At 44.7% G+C, this 11,314-nt stretch overlaps 1 pseudogene; it reads left to right on the top strand.

Annotated features, from left to right (window-relative positions):
* Window positions 1–932: 932 nt before the first annotated feature.
* On the top strand, window positions 933–11,069 carry LOC137345747 (netrin-G1-like; annotated as a pseudogene).
* Window positions 11,070–11,314: the final 245 nt, after the last annotated feature.

Here is an 11,314-nt window from a genome sequence, read left to right on the forward strand (position 1 = left end):
TCTCTCTCACACTATTCTCTGGATCCACTGAAGTCACTTAAACTTCAAGAGAGCAAAGACTCCAACATCGAAACAAGTTTTAAAGTGTGCACTGGGCCCCAATGAAATGGCAAGACTTACCAGCAACCAAACACTCCACATCGAACTCAATGGACTGTAAATAGAATCCAGCTATTGCCTCAAACTTTTCTCCTTTATTCTTTCTACTTTTTCTGTCTCTATCTGTGTGTGTGTTTAATCACACATGCACGCTAGCGTGGTCACGTCACGTATTCGTAGTCATTAACCGAATTAGAGTTTAAGATTAATAAACTTCCACCTTTCTTGTTTAAATCTAAGAAAACCTGTCTGATTGATTTCTTTGCCTTGCAGTTGGAAAACAGTGAACAAGGATTTACTGAGGGGGAGCTAAAAACATGTGCTTTTAAAAATTAAATCCTGTTACAGTTAAACCAAGTAAAGGCTGAGAGGGAACCCCTAGACCCCTTCCTCACCTAGTCGTAACAAGTGACAGAGTGGGCAGTGCTATGTTTCTTACAAAAACAAATTTGTTAAAGGGATACTGGCAAGTATCCTCAAAGAAATATCAGCCTTTGTCATAGTCTTTCCCAGTGCCAAGTGATGCCATTCCGACAAAAAAAAATGCCACAGCAACTTTTCAGACTAATGAACCAAGTGGGAGCCAGTGTTCCTAACTGTGTGGTTTACCTTGATGATGTGCTGGTATACAGCGACACTTGGAAGGAACACTTGAAACAACTAGAATCTCTGTGTGGAAAATTACAATCAGCTGATTTAATAATAAACCTTGCTAAAAGTGAATTCGCAAAAGTGAGAGTAACCTACCTAGGGCATATAGTAGGGCAAAGATAAGTGTTGCCAAGAACAGCAAAAGTACCAAGATTGGTGGAGTTCCCTACCCTGAAGACTAAATGAGAAATCATGAAGTTTTTGAGGATATGTGGTTTCAACCAAATGTTTGTACGATAGTGGCTCCACTGACAGATTTGTTACAAAAAAAGAACACCAAGGTAGGGTGGTCAGGGAAGTGCCAACTTTCATTTGAGAGGCTGAAAGCCATTTTGATTAATGAACTCGTGTTGGCTGCTCCAAATTTCACTAAGCCCTTCAAAGTAGCGATTGATGCTAATGACCTGAGTATTGGTGCAGTCTTGTTACAAGACGATGAATCAGGTATAGAAAGGCCAGTGGGATACTTTTCCCAATAGTTAAATCGACATCAAAAAAGATATTTAACAGTGAAAAAATAAACCCTCGGTTTGTTATTGGCTCTTGAGCATTTTGAAGTCTATGTCCACCACGATTACAGAGAGACACTGGTATTTGATGACCATAGCACTGTAGCCTTTGAGGACAAATTCAAAAATCAGGATGCCAGACTCTTCCAATGAAGTTTACTATTGCAGCATTATCATTTAAAGATTATTAAAATTGCAGGGAAAAATAATGTAATTGCGGATGCTTTATCCAGAATCTTACTGTGCTTTCAGTTAGATGAGTGCAAAGGTGGTAGAAAGCAGAACTCTATTAACTACAAGTAAAAAGTGAATGAGAATGAATGTGTAAATGTGTTTTAAAAATTTTCACCTTCTGTTTTTCCATACTTTTCCATGCATTTGAAAATTCTGTTTCATTCCTCCAAGGGTGGGGGTGTTACGAATGCTCCGTTTTTTTGTTAAATTTTGAGGATTTGTGTCTTAAAACTAAAAAAAAAAGATTCCATAGATGCTGGAATTGGTGTTTTTTTTTAAAGAGGTTATCAGAAGGTCTTTTGGAGTTGGCGTGCAAACAACAACTACTGTTTGCACTTGTTGCTGTTCAATATTCAGTATATTCACACCTAATCTGTACTAATGCTTTGTCTTTCAACACACCATTAACATATTGTTTGCCTTTGCTCCCTGACCTTTTGGTCAGCTATGTGGCCTGGTCCAATCTGCACCTTCTCCTTTGTTATCTCTTGCTCAACCCCCACCTCACTTGTTTATAATCTGTGACTTTTCTAATATTTGTCAGTTCCGAAGAAGGGTCACTGACCCGAAACATTAACTCTGCTTCTCTTTCCACAGATGCTGCCAGACCTGCTGAGTGAATCCAGTATTTCTTGTTTTTGTTAACTACTGGAAGGCACCTGTTATCAGATAAATACCCAGCAGGGGGCTTTTTTGATTCAATGAAGATGTTTACAGTGAAGTGACAGGTCAAGATTTATAGGGGTCAGGAGGCTTGACTCCTGAGATGTCTTTGGCTTTACTTTGTATAGAGTTGGAGTGTGAACTATTTTGAAGACAGTCGGAGAAAACTTGCCAAGAGTGCAAACCCCAACTCCATTTGTTCCATCTCTTTGAAAAACCTGCCAGTTTTTCCATCTCTTTAAGAAGTCCTGAGAAGGAAGTGTATGAAACCGATGGAAACTGTTACCACATTTCTCCTGGAAAGCCTGCCCAAACTGATCTTCACAGTCGCCTGAAAAGAACTGTTCTAGGAAGATCCCAGTGATAGCCATCAACGCTTTTTTTGGGAAACCAAACCGGAGAAAAAGGACATCTGACATCTTTTCATATCTTCTCTTTTTTCTTCAAGAATTTGGGCCAAAATATTCTTTTTTGTCTGTTTTATTTTCTCATAGAGCTTGAAAGAGTAAGTCTCTTTTTTTTGGTGTGTGTGTGTGTGTGTGTGTGTGTATGTGTATGTGTGTGTGTGTGAGAGAGAGAGAGAGAGAGAGAGGGCTATGGGAACATATATTTCAATTTGTGTGTTATTGCTTTGCTTCGTTACTGGATAAGACTTGTTTTATTTCCAGGAGAACCCGTACATGTGCAACAACAAGTGGCTTTGGAGAGAGTACAGAAGAGGTTTACTAAGATGTTGCCTGGTCTGGAGGGCATTACCTATGAGGAGAGGTTGGATAAACTCGGATTGTTTTCACTGGAACGACGGAGGTGGAGGGACGACATGATAGAGGTTTACAAAGTTATGAGTGGCATGGACAGAGTGGATAGTCAGAAGCTTTTTCCCAGGGTGGAAGAGTCAGTTACTAGGGGACATAGGTTTAAGCTGAGAGGGGATGTGCGAGGCAAGTTTTTTGCATAGAGGGTGGTGAGTGCCTGGAACTTGCTACCGGGGGAGGTGGTGGAGGCAGGTATGATAGCGACGTTTAAGAGGCATCTTGACAAATACATGAATAGGATGGGAATAGAGGGATACGGACCCCAGACTGCAGAAGGTTTTAGTTTCGGCAGGCATCAAAATCGGCGCAGGCTTGGAGGGTCGAATGGCCTGTTCCTGTGCTGTACTGTTCTTTGTCCTTTGGTCTTTGAGTGTGACGCTCGCACGCCCAAGCTCGTACACCCGCCTGAGCTGATGCTGGATGACGAGGGGCGGATTCCCAACACCTTTTGGCAAAGTGTCTCCTGGAGGAGTTTCCCCGAGCCGCTCCTGGTCAACATTACTCTGTCCTGGGGCAAGAGCATCGAGCTGACCGAGGACATCGTCATCACCTTCGAGACAGGCCGGCCGGAGCAGATGGTCCCAGAGAAGTCTCTGGACCATGGCCGGACGTGGCAGCCCGACCAGAGCCGACTGCCTCAACTCCTTCGGGATGGAGCCGAGAAGGGCCCGGGATCTGAGGCCGGCCTCGGTGCTGGACATCATCTGTATGGAGGAGTACTCCAAGGGCAATGTGGAGAAGATGGTCCGCTTCGAGATCCAGGAGCATTTTGCCCTGTTTGGGGGACCCCGTCTCCGTGACATGGCCTCACTGTACGGCCAGCTGGACATCACCAAGGATCTGAGGGACTACTTCACCCTGACCGACCTGCGGCTCAGGCTGCTCCGGCCGGCCACTGGGCCCACCAGTGTTGACCCACTCAACCTCTCCAAATACTTCTACGCCATCTCCAACCTGGACATCCGCGGGCAGTGAGAGCTCCTCAACTCTTCTGGATGGAGTCACTGACCCCACACTTCACATCCAGGCAGCACCGGGTCAGGGTCAACATCTGGGGGGGGCACGATCAGGGTCAAATTCTGGGACAGGGCCACGATCAGGGTCAATATCTGGAGTCACTCTATCAGGGCCAATATCTGGGATCACTCCACTCTGTCGGAGATTCCCGGAGAGTGAGATCTCCTCACTGTTTCTGCTCAGACTCACTGATGTGAGCACTCGGTAACTGGTGAGGTTTTACAGTGATAGATCGGAATCCCTCCCTCGGCCCACTCAGCACTGTCAACTGCCCCTGTGTGGACTGTAAAAGCTTCCCTGAATGTCTCTGTGACAGTCTGTGCAGAGCAGCACTGTGACAGCTCCCCCTGTCCCTGGTGATGGGCTTGTTAGTGAGCTTTCAGAGTCCTGCTGGCTGAGTCACCGTGAGGGAGCCATTTCCTGCTCAGTGTTCAGCCAATCGAGCAGCATGGAGCGAGCAGAATCTGTCCCTTTACTCTCAACACTGCCGACATCCAGTCTCATCAGGATTCAGAGAATCAGACAGCACAGAAGGAGGCCATTCATCCCATCGTGCCTGTGCTGGCTCTTTGAAAGAGCTATTCAATTAGTTCCACTCCCCTGCTCTTTCCCTATAACCCTGTAAATTTTCCCCTTGTAGTATTGAATGTTATTATTGGATTTTCCAGTGCCCTTTCAGACAGAACATTCCAGATCACAACAACTCGCTGTGTAAATAAAATTCTCCTCCTCTCCCCCTCTGGTTCTTTTAGCAAATCCCTTCAATCTGTGTCTCTCTGGTCACCGACCCTCCTGCCACTGGAAACAGTTTCTCCTTATTTACTCGATCAAAGTCGCTGATGATTTAATGAATGATTCTGACTGAACACTCCTTCCTGTTCAATCTATATTCAGTCTCGATCAGTGAGTTCCCATTCGCCCATCACACAATCTCCGGGACTCGGAGCCATTACCTCATTATTCTACACTCAGCTTCTGGGAAACTCACTCGAGCTTTTAGTCCAGGAGAATCGTCAGACTAATTAGAGAATAGGAGCAGGAAAATGTTTACGCTGCCGTTCATTTGACTCCAAGGAACTGTCCGTGTTTTGCTTCGTTTAGTAAAAATTTCCCAGAACTGTGAATTGACAAACTGTGCAATGTCCAATCTGCAGATATTGAAGCTTCTCCTTCGCAGTGAGTTAAACAGCGGCTCGATGTTGTTAACACAGAGTCACCGAGAGCAGCGTTCTCACGCTTCACGGCAGAGAGACGGGTCCAACACTTTGGGCCTCTCCAAATCACACTTACTAAACAACAACAACTTGTATTTATATAGCACTTTTAACATAGTAAAACATCCCAAACTGCTTCACAGGAGAGTAAATCAGACAAAATATGCCACTGAGATCCATAAGGAGATATTAGGACAGGTGACCAAAAGCTTGCTAAAGAGGTCAGTATTAAAGAGTGTTTTAAAGGAGGAGAGAGAGGGGTAGAGAGATGGACAGGTTTAGGGAGGGAATTCCAGAGCTTTGGGCCCAGGCAGCTGGAGGCACAGCTACTATCAGTGGAGCAATGGATTCGCTGTCAATGTGTGAGAGATCCCAGGTTCAAATCCCAGATCAACCCCCAATTAAAATATGTTGAAACCATGCAGAACAAAGCCCCCAGCTAAGATATATGATTCTGATTGCAGTGGGAGCAATGCACTGTTAATTCAGTCCCGTTGCTCCACAGGTCACAGCATATTTTTTAAGCTTTCCAAATCAGAAAAAGCAACCAAATTGAACACCGTGGTAACACCCAAATATAGTGGAACTAACCAAGTATCTTTAGATGACAGCAAATGAACTATTTTTTAAAATCTGAAACACGACTATGATAAACCAATGTCTAAAGATGTTATAACTTCTTGTTAAAAAAACTAACTCTCGCATTCACATATATATACTAAAAATTAACAGTACTTCAGTTTTTAATTAGTTGACTGAAAAAGTAGTCTTTGCAAGTTACATTCCTGACAAATAGAGTCTTCCAATATAGAAAAAGTCAAAGGTCGCTTGAAGTCTTCACTGTGGTCCGATGGAAATTAAAGGTCCTTCAAAGATAGGAACTCAGCAGCTCAGTTTGGCTTTTGGATCATTAAATTGTGCCCTTCAATGATGAACACAGCAATACCGATACTTTGTGAAGAAAAGCTTTTCTTATTTTTCTTTGGGAATTAAATTGGCTTGAAGCTTTGTAGAATTTTGAGAGAGAGAAATAACACAGCTTCTTCAGTTCAAATTACCTCAGAACTCTCTGTGTGCTTAAAACCAGTTTTTGCCAGCAAGTTTCAAAAGTCAAACTGCAACATTGAATCACGTGTCCTCTCTCTCCTGCTGTTGTTGCTTGGCAATCAGTTTGCAATCTGGCAGAGTGAGTGTCCGGTACTTTCTGTCTTAAAGGTGCACTAATACTTTCACAGTCTTAAAGGCACACACAATATTTCCGAGGAGAAAAAAATAAGAGCGTGACAATGCGATTGTGTCCGTTAGAATAGTTTTAAAAAATTTCACCAGCAGGTTGTCCCTGACTTCAGTCCCGAACCTGCCTTTTCCCAGTCTGTGCCTGTGTCCCGATCTATCCAACTGATCCCAAACCCCACACTCTGCTTCCTTTTTCTATCCTGAATCACTGATATCCACTCCTGTCAGTTTTCCTGTCACATTTCCTGGAGATTTCTATTGAAAAGAAGATTTGTTTGTTCTGTAAACCACACTCATTCTATCACTGAATGTTGCTCATTCACCTGATCTGAAGCTGGAGTTCCCGGTGAACTAACACTGGAACCAGTGGGGAGAAAAATGTTAGAGTTTCCAGAGCTAAGCTGGTAAAGGGGAAGCGGAGTTCCGGAGCGGAGAGTCCGCTGTCTAACAGAGCTGATCAGGTTATTTTAAACCAGCTTGTTGTTGTTTGTTACCAGGTGAAAGTGCAATCTTCACACCAACAACTGTATCTTGGAGAAGGGGAAGCTGAGTTGTGAGTGTGAACACAACACGACGGGGCCGGACTGCGGGAGATGTAAGAAAGGTTTTCAAGGCCGACGGTGGACAGCGGGCTCGTACCTCCCAATCCCCAAAGGGACGGCCAATGTCTGTGAGTAACGAGCGCTTCTCCGGCCCAGCCCAGTGCCGGCGGAAGATTCACTTCATATTTCATTCTCATCGTAACTCCCAGCAATGCATCAATTCCAAAATACAACCCAATGGATGTTTGTGATTGTGTTAATGTGTAAACAGAGACTCACACTGGGAGATTGTACAGACACAGAATCAGAGAATCAGACAGCACAGAAGGAGGACATTCGGCCCATCGTGCCTGTGCCAGCTCTTTGAAAGATCTATCCAATTAATCCCACTCTCCTGCTCTTTCCCCATCACCCTGTAAATTCATCCTTTTCAAATATTTATTCAATTCCCTTTTGAAAGTTATTATTGAATCTGCTTCCACTGCCTTTCAGGCAGAACATTCCAGATCACAACAACTCGCTGTGTAAAAATAAAATTCTCCTCCTCTCCCCCTCTGGTTCTTTACTAATTCTCTTCAATCTGTGTCCTCTGGTCACTGACCCTCCTGCCACTGGAAACACTTTCTCCTTATTTACTCCATCAAAACCCTTCAGGATTTTGAAGCCTCTCTCAGTGAGTAAACAAGGTGGAATTGCTGACATGATGTAGAGAGTGAGGTTAGAATAGTCGTATGGGTTAAATGTGATGAAATCTCACTCGGACACACACACAGATCCAGAGGTAGCAGTGAGGTGGAGACTGATGTGTGAATGGAATGTTAACAGCTGGATGAACATCTGGGGAACAGCTGGAGAGGGTGAAAGGAGAATAAGCCTCTGTGTAATAAATATGTGAAGCAGATCAGGAAGTGAAGGTTGTGAGGGATATCTGTGGTCATTGCTGTGTGTGGAATGTCCCGAGATCAGGAAACAGAGAGTGACACAAATGGGCAGTGGGGGAGGGGTCTATGTGATTACTGACCCCCTTACGTATTAACCCTGCTCACTTACACATTAATCACACGTAGTGGGAACGTACTTACACACTAACCTCACACTCACCTTATGTGAGCACTTTAGTAACTCGACCTGGTCTCACCTCGAGCTGGTGTGAATCCCCAATGAGATCTTTGTCTGTGAGTTTGAGTGAGGTCGATCGCATGAACACTCCATGTGATGGGTTGTATTCGTGTGTTTATTAATAAAGATTGTTAATCAAACGTCTATCTAACTCTTTGTTTTTCTCTTTCCCTCTCCAAGCCTCCCTGACACTGTCGCCAGTGACCGTAAGTAAGATCTACGCTCTCTGACCTGTGACCTGCTGACCCAGAGCATATTTCTGTATCGGGATTGAACCGTTCCCCTCAAACTTCCCTTGTCCCTCACTGACCGAGGAACAGGTTTAGGTGTGAACGGGGGGGTGAGTGAGGAACAGGTGTAGGTGTGAATGGGGAGTGAGTGTGAACAGGTGTAGGTGTGAACGGGGAGTGAGTGTGAGCAGGTGTAGGTGTGAACAGGGACTGGGATCTGAAATCTGCTTGTTTGTGTCTGTGGAGTAAAGTTTAATCTCCTCGATCGGTGAAGCAGATACGAAGCAGTAATATATACGACACTCATCTGAGCTAAGAGGAAAGTGTGTCTTAACTCAGACTTAGTGAGAACATTCAGTGGGAAGTGGAGGGAATATTTGTAGGAAGCCTGAGACCAGGATCAATGGGAACCAGTTGTAATTCCATTATCCCAGACATAGGACTGGGAACTGGATGAGTGTCTCGGAACTCAATCTGTTCACCCTTGTTCCCAGATTTTTCATCAACGTGTTCCTGTTTATTTAACCTTTCACATGCTGCCCATCTCTTTCCAAACCATCCGTTACATTGAATCCCCAAACCCACACTCACACTGACCGAAAGTGACCATAACTCACCACACTGACCGGAAGTGACCATACCTCCCCACAATAGCCAGGAGTGACCATAACTCTTTCCACTGACTGGGAGTGCGATACTGGAGCAGGAACATGTGGGTACTGGACCTTCAGCTGCCTGGACCTTAAGCTCTGAAATTCCTTCCCTAAACCTCTCTTCCTCTCCACCTGTCTCTCCTCCTCTAAGATGCTCCTTAAAACCTATCTCTTTGACTGAGTTTTTGGTCCCCGTCCTAATATCTCCTCCTGTGTCTGGGTGCCAGTTTTTGTCTTATTGGTGATGAGGTGGAGATGAACAAGCTGTTTGTTTGTCTCTCGGAGCCTCTTGCAGTGGTGGACAGTCTCCACTCGATGTGTGTGTGTACACAGTACAGATGTTGTGTTCAGACTGTGCGTTGTTCTCCAACTGGGATTAATAATTGCTGATTTCTCCTGACACATGCAGCTGACCCAAAGCTGGGTCACACACGGCCAAGTATCTCATCACTAGAGGTTGCAAACCCAAAGCAAAGTAGGAGCTCGCAAACAATGTGGCTGGATTAGAGCAGAAAAAGAAAGCACGACTTTCAATTATACAGAACTCCCTCAGGACTGACGCTGTGACAGTGCAGCACTCACACAGTGCTGACCCTGTGACAGTGCAGCACTCACACAGTGCTGACCCTGTGACAGTGCAGCACTCACACAGTGCTGACCCTGTGACAGTGCAGCACTCACACAGTGCTGACCCTGTGACAGTGCAGCACTCACACAGTGCTGACCCTGTGACAGTGCAGCACTCACTCAGTGCTGACCCTGTGACAGTGCAGCACTCACTCAGTGCTGACCCTGTGACAGTGCAGCACTCCCTCAGCACGGACTCTCTGACAATGCAGCACTCCCTCAGTACTGACCTCTTTTTACTCTTTCTTCGCCAAATCGTTATCCATTCTGCTGCAACCCCGCTCACTCCAAATGTTCTGAATTCAATCGTCAGTCTACGATGTGGTACCTGATGAAAGTCTAAATATATAACATCAACTACATTACCCACATTGACTCTTTCTATGGCTTCTTCAAAGAGTTCAATAAGGTTGGTTATGCTTGACCTTCCATTTTGGAATCTATGCTGATCACACGTTATTATAGTTTTAGTTTCTGAATGTTTTTCTATCATATCTTTGAGTAAGGATTCCATTATCTTTCCTCCCACTGATGTTAAGCTCATTGGTCTATTGTTCCCTTGACATGTTCTATTACCCTTTTAAATATAGAATTCACATGATCTGTCTGCCTGTCCTCTTAATGAATTTCTAATTCCACTGTAACAGAGCCTCTGTTATCTCTTCCCTAACTGCTTATAATATTTGCAGATACAATCCATCTGGGTCAGGGGTTTTATCCTCTCTAAGTTTGATTCGTTTATCAATTATCTCCTCCCTTTCTATCTTTATATCTTTTTGATTTCTTCCTCTGATGGTCATCTCCATCATGTTAGTCTCCCTGGTAAATCCCGAGGCAAAGTAATTATTTCATATTTCTGCCATTTTACTGTCATTACCTGTGAGTTTGTAGTGTTTATCCCTGAGTGACCCGATCCCTGTCCTGATTTTCCATTAGTTATTTATGTGTCTTTCCAATACTTTACGAATTAATTTTATATTCCTTGATAATTTAATTCCAAAGTTTCTCTTTCTTTTTCTAATTGTTTCTTCATATCTTTCCGAACCCTTATATATTCCCTTTGGAATCTGCTCTGATTATTCTTTATTAATATTCTCAGTGTCTGGATGTTTTTATAATAAAATGTTGTTGTAAAAGTGAAACACTGGGAGTGGTGACAGTTGAAACAATCTGTAACATGGGGAGATTTTCAATGATCTGAACCTTTCTTTTTTCTGCCTCTTGCAGTGGGTGTGTGTGATAACTTGCTGACACGGTGTGAGAATGGAGGAGTGTGTGAGGACAATGGGAGGTGTCTCTGCCCCGCTCCCTACACCCGCCTCCTGTGTGAGAAAGTCCAGTGCAGGAAGGAAGCGGGAGGATGTGTCTCCCAATCCCCCGGCCGGGACCCCACCTTACACCGGGTGCTGCTGTCACTGACTGCACTGCTAACCACTGCTAACGGCCGCCCGCCGCTCTGACCCACTTCCAGCGCCATGGCAGCTCACCGGAAGGTGCGAAGAGAACAGGAGAATCCAGCATTTACTGCGTCTCCGTTAAAACACGCTCCCCTCCCCCGCACTCCCGGGAAAGGCAAACTGGAACCGAGGCCTGAGCCCAGACACCCAGCCAGCTCGACTGGATCTCAGAGCCCAGAAGGAATGGGCAGTCAGTGGGGACTGGACTCTCTGACTCCCCATGTCACCGAGGCAGCTGCTAATATTCA

Source organism: Heterodontus francisci, chromosome 29, assembly GCF_036365525.1.
Source record: "Heterodontus francisci isolate sHetFra1 chromosome 29, sHetFra1.hap1, whole genome shotgun sequence".
Lineage (NCBI taxonomy): Eukaryota > Metazoa > Chordata > Chondrichthyes > Heterodontiformes > Heterodontidae > Heterodontus > Heterodontus francisci.